Source organism: Cyanistes caeruleus, chromosome 11 (assembly GCF_971803275.1).
Source record: "Cyanistes caeruleus chromosome 11, bCyaCae1.hap1.1, whole genome shotgun sequence".
Lineage (NCBI taxonomy): Eukaryota > Metazoa > Chordata > Aves > Passeriformes > Paridae > Cyanistes > Cyanistes caeruleus.
The window spans coordinates 17,988,141-18,000,282 of NC_141711.1; the positions used below are offsets into that span (position 1 = coordinate 17,988,141).

Sequence of the window (12,142 nt, forward strand, 5' to 3'; positions counted from 1 at the left end):
AGGGAGAAGTTCAGAGGATAAATTTAAGAAAGACAATAGAAAATACATTGTTGTATGTAATAGGACTCATACAGGCTTGCTTTAATCACAGGGAAACTTTTAAATATTGCTTATCTTGAAATATTTGACTTGGAAATTTTAATCCAGGAAATAATTACTGTGAAATAGGAAATAAATCAGTGGGAAACTTTCTAAGGTCAGAGGCAGGTTCCTAATACTTTGTATTATCCATTGGTGATAGAATGTGTAAAACAAATCCCCTCAAATGTCCCTTTGCTGATGCTACAACCTTTATATAGGGGCAAAGAGTGTTTGTGTGACCCTGACATTCTCTGGCCCTATTAGTAAGAGGCCAAAGTCCCCAGTTTGCAAAGTTTATAATACAAAATGTGGAACTAGGGGATTTAAGCCACTTCCAGGTAAATCTGGATTTTTTTTTAATGATGAAATGCAGCTGCTAGCATTTCCAAGCAGCTTTCTTTTAGAAGCCCTTAAAAACACAGTTAAAGAGAATGTTCTGGATATTAAAGACACACTTAAAAGTGGGTTTTGGTGCTTCTGAAGGTGCTGGTTACTGAGATGGAGGTTCAGAACATTAGAGGGCAGTGACAAATCAGTGTGGTGTGAGATGAGCTGGCCTCACTCCCGCAGTGGAACCCCAGTCTCCATCCTGCACCTTGCTGGCTGAGCATTCATCCCAGAGATAATGTTCTTGTGGGGAAAAAGGAAAATGGTGCAGTCCTGCTTGCTGTTTAGCAGCCAGTTAACTGTTGTGGTGTGCAGCAGATGCTGTGTGGCGTCAGGCCCTGCCCAGCACTGAGCTGTTTGTCACTGTCCCTCTGCCAGGTGATCCCTCTGTGCCTGCACAGGTGGGACTTTACTGCACCTCCCGTAGCCTCAGAGTTGCTGGATACCCACTGCAAGGCTTGATCTGGCTTTATGAACTGTGCACAGCAATATGAGAGGTCATTTCGTGCTCTTTGGAGGGAGTTTTGCAAATCCCAGCTCGATAGTTCCCAGTTCCCTCCATCCAGTTCCGTGCAGTTGATGCGCTGCCAGTATCCGAGTCTGTGCACTAAATCTTTGGGAGACGTAACAAAGTCCTTCCTCCTTGTCCATATAGGCTGAAAACTGGATTCTGCTCTGTAAATCATTCATCTTGTGCTTTTTAAAGAGTGGCCTACCTTTCCCCTTGGGGCCACTGGTCTTGAATGTATTTATTTTTCTGGCAGAGAGCCACGAATGAATCATAGCCCTGAGCAGCTCGCTCTGAACTCCTCACCATTGTTAAGAGAATACTTGGGGCAATTGTTGCAGAGCTTTGCTATGTAAAACTTTTAAGAGAAGAAAGATTGATTTCAGCCTTGTTAGCTGCTTTTGAAGTTCCCCACCAGTTGTGTGGAAATTATTTCTTCTGCTCATACAGCTGTAATCCACTAAAATAACCGGGGATTGTTGCACGGGAAGTGGGGACATGGGAATATGTTACTGCCTCTTTGTCCTAATGAGGTGTGGTTGTCCTTTCACCAAAACAAAGTCACTTCAGCCTTTCTTTCCATTTGTAACTTTCCTGTTTATACCTTCCTGCTCCATTTCCATACTTTATTGTTTCTCTTCTTGACTTAATTCTCGAGTCTTTCATTCTGTTCTTCAGACATCCCTCCTTTCTGCCTTGGCTTGTTCCACCATGGATATTGTTTCATGCTTCCTCCCCCTTTTTCCTGTGTAACAGAGCTTTCATTAAAGGCAACCAGGCAGATGATTTATTTCTGATGTCTTAAAAGGCTTCTTTGTAATGAAGAGCCTGGACCCAATCAAACTCCTGAGGGTTTATGTAGGTGAGTCAGCAGCGTGGGCCTCACTGCCTCTGACATCCACAATGCCAGGGGAGTGTGGAACAGCCTCCTGCTCCAGAGGGAATGAGCTGGATGACACAGGAAGAAGGGGAAATAAAAAAAAAAAAATAATAAAAAATTTGACTGCATACACAATCATTTGGCTGCTCCTAAATTCGGTTTGGAGAGGGCACAAAGCTGAACCACACAGGCTGCTGACCTCCATCAGCACACGGATGGCGTGTTCTTCATTGCTTGCACATTTCCCCTTTTTCCAAGTGTTGGAGCAGGGAGTGTCTCCAGGTGCCTGACTGTGGGACCTTCCAAATTCCATCTGTATCTGGAAGTGGAGAGCCTGTGTTTCTCACCTGGGCTTCCCTGAGCCTTCTCTTTAGTTTTGTCAGCAGATGGGAGCCAGCGCTGCAGCCTGAGCACAAGGAAGGTGCCCATAGGCAGCAGAGAGCTGAGCTGGGATCCCTTTCTGGCAGAAACATTTTGCAGCATCCCAGAGCTTCCTGATGTTTGCAGCAAACATCTGTGCCAAAACTGGGAAGAACGAGATGGACACAAAGGCCAGGATTCCTGGGTGGCTGAGGGAGCTGGAGCTTGTTCTGCACACTGAGGTGGTAAAACAAGAGCCTGCCCTGACCTGGGAAAGTTCAGAATAAACACAGCCCTTGGTGAGTGGCCAGTGCAGGGGGATCTGAGCAGGGCTGTGACTCATGCCTTTTCCCAGCAATTAATTTAAAAATAGAATTGAAGTTGAAATATGCTTTGAAGGTCAGAATATCAGGTCAGTGTGTGTCTGATGATTTTTCTTGGGTAAGGTGTTGAGAGAGGACAAAGTATTCTTCATTTTCAAAGTCACTCTGCTGGCCATACAATCTGTGTAGAAAATGAATTTTCTTTGTATTTTGTATATTGCAGGAAAAAGAGACATTACCTCCACATAACTCTTTTCTGCTCTGCTTTTTGTTTGAGACAACAGCTGCTCTGTCACGTTTGATACTGTGGTTTCACAAAGTTTTGCAGTGACCTTATTACCTGTTTATCTAGATAGAAATCTCCACCACAGTTGCTAACTGATCCTGAACTTAATAACTGCCTTAGGGAGAGGCAGTAATCACTTTACTCCTGCATGTTTTAAACTCTTACTCAGCCTGCTTCAATCAGAAATGTTTAGAAATGGATTCAGTTTTACTGCATGAACAGGAAGCTTCAGACTATCCATTCTAAAATTATTCATGTGAACTCCAAATATTTTATTTACATCTTTAGTCTAAGAACTTCCATGTAATTTTTGCCTTCATAATCCAGCATTCTGCCAAATCCTTTCCAGCAGTGGTGAGGACTGTTTGGATGGTTACACGCGATTTTTTCTGAGAAATGGAAGGTCTTGCAGCTGCAAAGACAGACTGAAAATCTGTGCAATTGTAGTGGGTAGAGAGGGTTCTTCCTCATTTTAAATTTAACTAAATTTGATGTTCAGGAGTTTGCAGCCACGAGGAGCAGCAAAAACTGACCAAAACCCAACACTCTTGTGTTCCTTCACTTCCCTTTGTTGTACTGAAACCTTTGAAACCCTTGAACCTGATATTTAAGATACCTCCCCATTTCAATTAAATAAGCCAAGTAAATAGTAAAACATCTCATTATTGAATAAATTCGTATTACTTCTCTACATGGGATCTCCTTAGCTCCATGGTGCACTTGGTAAATGTGAAAGCTCATGTTCCCACACAGTGATTATTTGCTTAATCTCTGCCTCCTGCCAAAGCTTCTCCAAACCTCCTATTTTAAAATTCATCATGGAGCATGAGAGGGGAGCATTCAGTGTGGTTTTTTTTATTTTTTTTGGTTTTGTTTGTGGTTTTGGTTTTTTCTTTTAATATTACCATCCTCAAGCTGTCTTGCTCTCAGCAGTGGTGAAGTGTCTGGCTCACTCTCTGTGCAAGAGTGAGAGCCAAGAAGTTTTTCCCTTCCTAGGATGCTTCAAGAAGGGCGGACACAGAGCAGCTCCCAATGTCTGCCTCACGATGCTGTCACAGTGCTTTGCCTTTACAGCCTGGGGCAAAGCTTTTCAAAACCAAATTCTTCACACAAGAAATTCTAGACCTTTTTTTTCTTTTTTCTCTGTTTCTTTCCCCTCGTTGCCTCCCCAGTCTGGGGTTGGGTGAGCTGGAGCTCATCCCACACACCCCTGGTAACTCTGTCCCTGCAGCCCTGCATTAGGTTCTTGCCAAGGAGGAGACTGAGTCAGCAGCACTTGGCAGATTGAAGGTGAGTTCCCTGCAGACAACAGGAGATGATGGAATCCATCACTGCACTTTCAATTCTTACAGCATTTTGAAGTGGATTATGTTTAAGGGTTGTGCTCGCACGGCTGCTTTTAAAGTAAAGGCTTGGTTTGTTTTGCTTTATGTTTTTGTTGTTTAAAGAATGTCTCCTCTGTTGTTTGTCTAGTTTATCTGTGATTAATTTAGCAGGATTCCCTTTCCAGTGTAGAATTGAAAATTGCTCTGTTATTTGTATTAGGGAATCATAGGATAATTCAGGTTGGAAAAGCCCTCCCAGACCACTGAGTCCAGGCTGTGCCCTATCCCCACCCTGTCCCCAGCCCAGAGCTCTGAGTGCCACATCCAGGAATTCCTTGGACACCCAGGGATGGGCACTCCAGACTTCCCTAGGCAGCCCCTGCCAAGGCCTGGCCACCTTTTCCATGGATAAATTCCTGCTGGTGTCCAAGCTGGCCCAGCCTGAGGCCTGTTCCTCTTGTCCTGTCCCTGTTCCTTGGGAGCAGAGCCCAACCCCTCCTGCCCTGTGAGCCATTTGGGGAAAAATACCTGGAAAGGGCACACATGGGAAGCTGAGGAGAGTCCACTTGTCCTGAGGAGATAGCTGACCTTAGTCACAGGAATCCCAAGTCCTCAGTAACTAGCAGGATCAGGCTGTTCCACTGTCCCAGAGGAGCGGTGTGAAAGTCAGGGTGGGTTTTTGCACCCAGCAGATGTGGCTGAGCTTGGTTCTTCCAGAGTGATTCCATGTGCATCCTTGAGCTGATGGAGGGACATTCCAGAGGGCTTTAGACATCATTTGGTGCTCAGTTCCATCTGTCCAGTGACCTGCTGCTGGTGGCTTTGGTTTAGAAGAAATTCTGGTGACTGAAGAACCTTTTCTTACAGCCTACAAATGTATGCATGTAAATGCATGTAAATTGTGTAGCTTACCATGAATTAATGTGGGAACTCGGAAAATAATTTTGCATCTCACCTTGAGCTGCAATCTGTTTGTGATCTTAATGATCCCACGTGGACTGAAGTTCATCTGGTCCTGTGTGAGAGACAGGACACAAATCAAATAGGGAGGTGAATCTGTGATGTGGATATTTACTGCATAAGAAAAAAGTGCACAATGAAGAGGTTACTCTGAGTATTTACCTTCAGCTGGGGATCACTGACTGTACTGACCTTTGCTTTACACTAAATTTGCCATTTGGAGTTCTGCTGTGAACCATTTGTGGTCTTTTTTAGCAATGTTTAACAAAACTTTAACAAATTAAAACCAGTGGGTTGTGGCCAGGGGTTGCTTTTAATTTGTTAATCTGCCACTCCTTTTGTATTTAATTTTTTTCAGCCACCTTGACTGTCTTCATCTTATGGGAACCTCCATGGGGTGAAATCTTTTCAGGAACAAAGCAAGCAAAAAGTACCTGTGGTTAAATGTTCTGAAAGAGTAGAGTTAATGGTGTTCATGGTTCTGTTTGAGTCTGAAAGTATCTCATTGTTTGCCTGAAGATGATGCTGCTGTTCTGACCCTGCTCCAACTGAAATTATTCTGTCTCTTTTCATCTTCCCTCAGATGATGGGGCAGACAATTATGAAGAGGGCAAGCTTTGTCTTGAAGCAGGTAATAAATAACCATCTCCATCAATTTACAGTTTGGATCAACTTGTCTGGCTGGAATTACTGCAACTTAACACATTGTGGTGTAATGAATAATAAACTATCTTCAAAAAAAAAAATTAAATCTTAACGTATTTTGAATTTTGGGTGTGTTTTTATCTAAGGCAGCTCTGAGCTGCAGTGCAGCTGAATGTGGATATTTGCAGGGATGATATTTTAGATTCAGACTTCAGGAGTGTTAATATTGCTGAAAAGATGTTTGCTTCTGATGAGGCCACGTAATTTGTGTGTGATAAAAAGTGCTTTAAGACTGATTTTAAAAGCTGCTGTCACTTAGTGTAAAATCAACCTGTTTCATTAAAGAAGGCGTGGCTAGATGGAAGCATGACTGGCAGAGATGGCAAAGCACTGCCATGCCTCACTAAACCTGGGATAAATAATGGAGGTTTGGGATAGCTGGGAGAAAATGTTTGTTTTTGGCACCAACTGCATCGTCTTTGTGCAGGGTTTGGTACACCCTGAGCTCCCCTGCAGACTCCAGGGAACTTCAGGCATTCCTGGCTGATGGAAAAGAAGCATCTGTATGGTTGCTGTTTGCAAAGCAAAACAGGATGGCAGTAAGAAACTGGAAGAACTTCCCATAAATGCCATTTTTTTACATGCAGTGATGGCAGCTGGCAAATTCCTTCCTTAGATGGGCACCTGAGGAGAACAGAGCTTTTTGCAGCTCTGTGCTTGCACTGTTGATTGAAGGCACACAACACTTGCCCCCTGCTGCTGCTCTCAGAAATGCCTGAAATCACTCAGAAATTGTTCAGACCTTTGTGTCCCGTGGTGGGGAACACTGCAGTCTGTCCCAAAAGTGAGGTTTGTCACTGCTGGGGCCATGTGCAGGGAGGAACTTGTCCAGGGCATTTTTAACCAACTCTTATGATACTGGAAATGCTTCATTTTCTTGGTTGGCCATGGCACGGATGTCAGACAATTTCAGTAATAATTACAGGATTAATGATTGAGGAGGGTCTGTAGGACTAGGCCTACATCTCCCTGCAGACTGCAATTTGCTAGAATATGGGGGTTTTGCCCTCTGGTTTCAGGATCTTTCCTGCCTCTCTACTGAAAAATAAAAAAAAACCAAAAGAGTTTTAAAACGTGGTCCTGAGGCAGCTGAGATGCACAGCCAGCCACAATCCCAGCTCCCTCACGCAGGGGTTAAACCCTCTGTTGCATTGGCCATGCTTTGTGAAGAATGGGATTAACTTTTAGTGATTAATGTACACTTGGAGCAGGAGTGGCATCCCAGGATTTGCATCATACCTTGGGTGCCTTCCCTGGGTGCTGCAGCACAATTTTTATTTTAGTTCAGCTACAAACCCTCAGCCATCTTGGTGAGTTTTTGGGTTTCAGCAAAATAAATTTTTGCTGGTATCTGAGTCAGCAAAGAGCCTTTGATAGCATTGGGTTGGAAAGTTCCTGCTAAATGAAAATCAAATTTTAACACAACAGAAAGACAAAATACAGCTCATCACCCAGGATTGGTTTTGCTTTCCTAATCTGTGCATTTGCCTGGTGAGCAGCCTGGGTTGAGTTCAGCAGCTCCACCAAGATCTTCTTGTGCTGCCTTAAGATCTGTTTTCCAAGATTCCCAACGTTTGACAACTTGCACTTCATTTTTTGGGGTTTTTTACAGATGTTGACACCTCACTGCAGTGGAAATCTGTAGGGAATGCACGGGGTCACTGTTCCCAGCCAGCTGATGCTCCTCAGGCTCCTTAAATGTTTAATAAATATCCTGTTCTAAAACTTCTGCTGGGAGCTGAAATAGCAGCTCCAAAGGATCGAAAGCTGTTTTGACCTCTCCTTTCTCAAGCTCCTCCTCATCCCAGGAGCTCTGTCTGGTTAAACAAAGAAACCCTTCCCACCTCTTCCCTCCAGCACTTAGAAAAAGGAGTGGCAGACTTTTCTTCTCAGAGATACATATTAAAATGTCTTGTAATTAGTCTGCAGCAATTAATTCTTGTGATATGTACCAAAGTCTAGTTCCGATCTTTTCTCAGCGCCTGTGGTTTTGTTTTCCATTTTTCATGGTATTTTTCTTGTCCAGCATCTTGTTTTTTCAAACAAGTTTTACATTACTGTTTTGACTACTGTTTTCCCAAATATTAGATCATCAAACTTCTCTTCTTGCTTGCTGGTAATGAAAATAATCTCCAGTAGTCTATTAATACAATATCAATTTTTAAATTATATTGTTACAGGTGTCACAGATGAAGGTTTTGCAACATGTATAAAATTATGTTCATAGTTGTTCTGACACTACATGAAGTTCATTTTTTTTTTTTTTTTTTTATCAACTGAAGTGTTCCTATTAGATACCCTGAGCGTGTGGAGTCTAAATCTGGATTTAATTTAGGTTTGGAATGTGCTTTTGGCTAGCTTTTGGTGGCCCAGGGATCTCATGACCTGTCCTTGCAAGGATATGAAAATACTTCAGCGTCAGCATGATTTTGATGGGCTTTTAAATGGGAACTGGACAGCACAGAGCCTTCCTGGGCTCTGGATCTTTCAAGGAATCCAAGTGCAGGGTGTGTGGGTTCATCCCCGGCCGCTCCCTGCCCGCACCTCCCACACCTCTGGCTGCACATCTGGCTGCACCTCTGGCTGCACCTCTGGCTGCACCTCTGGCTGCACCTCTGGCTGCACATCTGGCTGCACCTCTGGCTGCACATCTGGCTGCACCTCTGGCTGCACCTCTGGCTGCACCTCTGGCTGCACCTCTGGCTGCGTGCGGGGGCCGTGCTCCCTCCACCATTTCGGGCAGAAATCCCACTTTCAGCACCCCAAATAAACCCTGCTGTGCCTTGGTGCTTCTTTTCCTCCAGCAATCGCAGTGCTGGTGCCTTTTCTGTCCTTGTGCCAGGAGAAATGCCCTGAGCAGAATTCCACGGGGACGCTCTCTGTTTCTGCTGCCCTGTGCTTTTTTTTGGGGTTCCACCACGAAGCCCTAAGGCTCTTCCTGGGGCTCGGGTTGATTTATTGTGCTTTTCCTTCCCTTTGCAATGCACTCCGAGAGCCGCCCGGGGCCACCTCGGCTCCTTGCGGGGATAAAATGTGGGGACCCCTTTGGTGACGGCCGGTGTTCAGTGAGGACAGCAGAGGATCAGAGAACCTCTCCCATATCCTCTCCCGCTCTGGAATTCATTTCTGCGAGCCTGGGAACAGCATTCCCAGCTTCTTCCGAGTGCCTTGGAGAACCCTCGCCTCGGCTCCGGGGCAGCGGCTCCTCCAGATGCACAAACTGCCCGACAGCTGCGTGTGATAACACTGCGGGCAAACTGATAACGCTTGATAACACAAGCAGGCCGAGTTTTAGCAAGACTTGCTCCTGGATTGCCGAGGGAATGGCCGAGGCGGGATGCTGAGGGCAGGGGTGATCCCTTTCCAGCAGCGCGGGGCTCAGGGACGCTCTGCCCGCTGGAAATGACAATATTCCATTTTGTGCAGCGGGGCCCAGCAGCTCCTGTCTGCCCTGAGGGGAGGAGCAGCTCGGTGGCCACGAGCTTTGCTCTCGCTCCAGTGAGTCCCACGGGGATTCTGTAAAACCTCGCTGCCGGCCGAGCACAGAGCAGCAAAGAGCCTCACCCATTGCCCTGGAGGACGTGGCAGTGACCCGCACCCTGCAGCCGGGCTGGGGCAGTGACAGCGGGCTCTGGAACGCGTCCCCCGGGCTGGGGGACACCGAGCCGCTTTGCCAGATGCTGCCACAGAAGTGCTTTGTTTTTGAGAGAGCTGGGGTTTTTTTGTTGTTTCCCTGGAGTTTTTCCTGCGAGGGGAGGAAGAGGGGTTAGGGCAGGGTGGCAGAGAAGCAGCGCTGTCCTCGCCCGTGCTCTCCTGTCCCCCCCGGGTGTCGATCCCGGGACTCGAACCCGCGACTCTCCGGGCCCGTGTCCCTCCTCCCGCGGGGGCGGGGCCGGGCCCGCGCGCGCCCTACCTGCGAGGATGTGACGTCAGCGCCTCATTACCCTAATTGCGCTGACGTCACGGGCGGCCGGCCAATGGGGGCGGGCGGCGCTCCCCACCTGCCCGCCGCAGAATTCCATCATTCCTGGGATTCCTCGGCGGGCCCGCGCAGCCAGCGGCGCCGGGGGAGCCGGGGGAGCCGCTCCTGCTCCGGGCCCGCACCGCCGCTGCTGCCTCCGCCCGCCCCGCCCGGCCCGGCCCGGCCCGGCCCGGCCCGGCCCGCGGGGCGCCGCGGCCACGCTGCCGCCACCGGCACCGCCCGGAGCGCCGGTGAGAGCGCGGGGACAGCGCGGGGACAGCGCGGGGACAGCGCGGGGACAGCGCGGGGACAGCGCGCACAGGTGGCCGCGGGGGCGGAGGGAGCGGCGCGGGCGGGACGGGGCTGGGACGGGGCTGCCCCGGGCCGTCCTCTCCTCCCGGCGGGGCTTTCCCCGGGGAACCTCCCGAGCCCTCCCGGCCGCGTCGGCATCCAGGGCAGGGAGCCGCCGGCCCCGGCTCCGGACGGGGAGGCGCTGGCCCGGCCCGGCCCGGCCCGGCTCCGCTCGGGAATGCCCCGGCAGGAAGGTGCCAGGGGTACCCGCAGCTCCGGGACTGTCGGGAACTCGCAGCTTGGCTCCCGCCCATCGCGCTCGTCCCGCAGGGAAAATCCCCGGCTCCGGATCGGTAGCAGGGGTGAAACCTCCCAGAACGGGTCCCAAGGGCGCTGTGAAGGCTCTCGGTGCTGCAGCTTTTCTATTCCATTGGCAGAGATTATTTTACCTAGCCTTCAGCAGCGTGGTGTCACGCTGCTCCCCAGGCGCGATCAGAACTAATGAACTCCCCGAGTTAAAGCTGCCCACGATGCCCGTGCAGCCCTTGTCTGAGCAAGGGAATCTTCTGATTTCCCATTCTGATCCATGGGAATTTAACACCCGTTCCCACTGGCACTGGAGAATCCACAAAGCCGGCTCGCTTCCTTTTTGCTCCCTTGGTGCTTCAGGATTACCAGGAAAAAGAAATAAAGGCCCTTTAAAAAATTGCACCAAAGAGGACTTGGCTGTTGGAGAGTTCCAGGGTTTCTCCTGCAAGGCAGTTTCTCTGATTAGTTTTTCTCTGTCTTTCGAACAGAGAGTTGTGTTTAAGAGTATTCCTCGTGGAGAAACAAACTGCGCTTTAGGAAACCTGGGTGAGTGAAACTCTTTGCAGGCAGTGATACTGAGAACCCTTAGATCCAAAACTCTAAAACTGGGCAGCAATATCCATCTCCTGCCTTAATAATAAACTTTTTTAGGGCTCTTCTCCAGACTTGAAGGCCCTTTATTTGTATTTTCCTATGTGAACCTGTGAGATTTCTCATGTTTTGCCTAAATTCCCTACATCTCTTCTCATTGATCCACAGTTATAATCTGGTTATTTGGGATCAGGCTATGAGGCTTTTTTGGGTTCAGTTACAAGAACTTCTTTGATTCACAAGAGGTAGATGTGAGCCCTTAACTCTTGGTAGAATTTGGGCCTGCCTGTTGTACATCTGCATATTCCTAATAATGAATTGGGCTGGAGCAGTGGCTGCTGCATCCCCAGCACACAGAGGGGAGCAGGGATGGATGTTTTGGTGCAGGATGCTTTTCCTTCTCTGCTCAGGAACCCCTCTGTGGGATGGGCTCAGCTTTTACAGCCACCCTGGAGCAGGAACTGGGCCAGAGCTGAAGTGATGAGCACCCACAGTGCTGCTGAGATCTGACTCAAATAGGACAGAAAACATTTGTAGGGCCCTTTGGGGCAGGTTAATTAAGGGCATTCACATCACAAACCATCAGTTTCTTATTTCCATAGGAGCAGCTTTGATAACCTTCTCAGAAGCTCCATATTGCTGGGGTTAATTGGTTTGTTTCCAGACACACCTGGAAGTTTTCTGTTGGAAAAGGGAGCTTTGGTTCAGCTCTCTCTCTCTCCTGTGGTTAAATGTTTCATAAGGTGTTTGCAGCAGATTGTGTAACACAGAGGATGCTCTGCGGGATCTTGTAGCTACAAGACAAGGTCAGCTTGGACTTTCCCACCTTAAATTTCTTAGCTTTGTTAGCTTTCAAAAATTACTAATAGCTTGCTTCTTAAAATACTGCTTTGTTAAGGGGGATTTGTGCAACAAGACAGCAAAAAGCACAAGGTAAAATACCAAAGCTCTGCTTTAAGCTTATAATTTTCTGTGTGATGAGTTAAATCGTTGTTTCTGTTTGAAGATTTGCCTGTTCAAACACATTTTCCACGTGCATAACAAGCATGGTTTAAAAAACCGCCAAAGCAGGGGATAAATACGTTTTTTTTTTTTTAAAATAAGTGGTATTCAGCTAAATACCCTGGACTTAGTCTCAAGGTTTTGAGTTGTAAATGCAGGGGTTAATCAGTGTT

The 12,142-nt window shown here is 47.6% G+C and overlaps 1 protein-coding gene and 1 long non-coding RNA gene across 6 annotated transcripts in view; one reads left to right on the top strand and one right to left on the bottom strand.

The window, feature by feature from the left end:
* Positions 1–50: 50 nt before the first annotated feature.
* LOC147651049 (uncharacterized) lies at positions 51–9,932 on the bottom strand. The gene is made up of 4 exons (XR_015275163.1): positions 9,729–9,932; positions 5,106–5,165; positions 4,679–5,018; positions 51–2,720 (listed from the first exon to the last, which is right to left on the bottom strand). It is a non-coding gene; the product is annotated as an uncharacterized LOC147651049 (long non-coding RNA).
* Positions 9,933–9,955: 23 nt separating this feature from the next.
* Positions 9,956–12,142, top strand: part of VGLL4 (vestigial like family member 4) — a 73,906-nt gene continuing 71,719 nt past the window's right edge. The window contains exon 1 of one of the 5 annotated variants that reach the window (XM_086846893.1): positions 9,956–10,027. The gene's annotated coding sequence lies outside the window, so the exon portion shown is untranslated. Of the gene's footprint in view, positions 10,099–10,840; positions 10,923–11,629; positions 11,774–12,142 lie in introns of those variants that run through there. The other 4 variants (XM_086846896.1, XM_086846899.1, XM_086846895.1 and 1 more) reach the window with 4 other exon arrangements.